This window comes from Pan troglodytes, chromosome 20 (assembly GCF_028858775.2).
Source record: "Pan troglodytes isolate AG18354 chromosome 20, NHGRI_mPanTro3-v2.0_pri, whole genome shotgun sequence".
NCBI classification, from domain to species: Eukaryota; Metazoa; Chordata; class Mammalia; order Primates; family Hominidae; genus Pan; species Pan troglodytes.
This window is the reverse complement of record NC_072418.2, coordinates 37,663,056-37,665,446: the sequence shown is the minus strand read 5'-3', so window position 1 is coordinate 37,665,446 and position 2,391 is coordinate 37,663,056. Positions and strand designations below refer to the sequence as shown.

Sequence of the window (2,391 nt, the reverse complement as noted above, 5' to 3'; positions counted from 1 at the left end):
TAATTATAAACCACAGAAAGACAAATACCATATAATCTCACTTATATGTGGAATCTAAAAAAGTCAAACTCATGAAAGTGAGAGTAAAATGATGGTTAATAGGGACTAAGGGGTCCCAAGTTGGTCAAAGGATACACAACCTCAGTTAGATGGGAGAAATAAAAGAGCTATTGCACAACATGATGACTACAGTTAATGCATTATATTCTTGAACATTTCTGAGAGTAAATTTTAGGTGTTCTTACCACAAAAAAGGATAAGTATATGAGGTAGTGTAATATCCCTCAAGATATTTCCTAATTTACCTTGTGATTTCTTCATTGACCTATCTATGATTTGAATGTGCCATTTATTTGCCATATATTTGTGAATTTTACTGTTTTCTGTCTGCTATTTGTTTCTAGTGTTTCATTACATTGTGATCAGAAGATACACCGTATGATTTCAATCTTTAAAGTTATTAAGACTACCTCTCTCTGGTCATTGTGCCTCAAAGATGACAAAGAAAAGAAAGAACAACAATCATGCCAAAAAGGGCCGCGGCCACACGCAGCCTATTTGCTGCATGAACTGTGCCCGATGCATGCCCAAGTACAAAGCCATTAAGAAACTCGTCATTGGGGCCAGGTGCAGTGGCTCATGCCTGTAATCCCAGCACTTTGGGAGGCCAAGGTGGGCAGATCACGAGGTCAGGGGTTCGAGACCAGCCTGCCCAACATGGTAAAACCCCATCTTTACTAAAAATACAAAAAATTAGCCTGGCGTGGTGGCAGGTATCTGTAATCTCAGCTACTTGGGAGGCTGAGGCAGGAGAATCGCTTGAACCCAGGAGACGGGAGGTTGCAGTGAACCAAGATTGTGCTACTGCACTCTAGCCTGGGTGACAAGAGCGAAACTCCGTCTCAAAAAAAAAGAGAAAAACTCATCATTTGAAACATAGTGGAGGCCGCGGCAGTCAGGGACATTTCTGAAGCAAGCACCTTCAATGCCTATGTGCTTCCCAAGCTGTATGTGAAACTACATTACTGTGTGAGTTGTGCAATTCACAGCAAAGTAGTCAGGAATCGATCTCATGAAGCCCGCAAGGACCCAACACCCCCTCCCCGATTTAGACCTGCGGGTGCTTCCCCATGACCCCCACCAAAGCCCATGTAAGGAGCTTAGTCCTTAAAGACTGAAGACAGACTATTCTCTGGGGAAAAATAAAATGGAAATTGTACTGAAAAAATAAAATTATTAAGACTTGTTTTGTGGCCTAATATGGTCTATCCTAGAATAGGCAAATTCATAGAGACAAAAATTAGAGGTTACCAGGGGCTAGAGACAGAGAGGAAGGGAGAATTTTTGTTTATTGGATACAGAGGTTTGGTTGGGGATGATGAAAAGTTCTGGAAATAGTGCTAGTGGATCCACAAGCTTGTGAACGTACGTAATGCTCCTGAATTGTACACTTGAAAATAAAATGGTAACATTTATGTTACGCATATTTTATTACAATAAAAAATGAAATGAAAAAACCCTATACACTGCCTTTCTTTTTATTGGGAAATTAGATGCCTCATCTTTTATTCTAATAGCAGTTTGGCAAGAGGGAGGGCCCCAACCATGTAAGTTTGTAAGTTAATGTATTTCTCAGGGTAATTTTCAGAGTGCCTCAAACCATACCTGCTAAGCTTAATCGCCCTTGAAGCTGAGATAACCTATTTCTATTAGAACCCACTAGTATAGAAAGTCAATGGAAATTATATGGCAAGATTGGAACATGTCAAGAAAAAGGTAGACAGGACAAAGTTTGTAAGTGCTCACCACTTACACTGAGAAGAATGTGACTTTCTGGAAGGTGGTGGATCCCAATGTATAAACAAATTGCTTAATTATTGGCAGCTTTACTTCTCCCTTAAAAATTTATTTTAGTAAAAATAATAGTACTATACAAAATTACTCATTGACAATTAGTCATTATTTATGTGAGAAAATAACCAAATCTGTAATTATCTGTCACTGACCTTGGTTTGCTAATTTTGTAGTTATTTAAATCAGTTTAATATGAAATATACCAACCCATTTCCTGGTTGTAAAGCTTGGGAGAATTGAAGCAATGAAATAAAGTCCAAGACATAAACACAGGAAATGTTCAGAGAATATGTAAATTTTTATAGTAAGTGAATAAATCACTTATTACATTAAAATGTGTGGTCTCTATACCAGCAACACCAGCAGTACCTGGAAACCTGGAAGAAATGCAAATTCCTTGGAGGTTGCTCCTGGCAGAGAAGATATCTGAACAAAGGCCTGGCAGCTCAATGGACTAGGCTTTAGGGAGATCTGTTGGGTGGAGGTAGTTTGGGGTATAGTTGGAGAAGCATTCATCATGGCAGACAGGGGAAGGGT

General features: G+C 39.1%; 1 pseudogene; it reads left to right on the top strand.

Annotated features, from left to right (window-relative positions):
- Positions 1-496: 496 nt before the first annotated feature.
- Positions 497-1,155, top strand: LOC107969617 (small ribosomal subunit protein eS26-like; annotated as a pseudogene).
- The last annotated feature ends 1,236 nt before the right edge of the window (positions 1,156-2,391 follow it).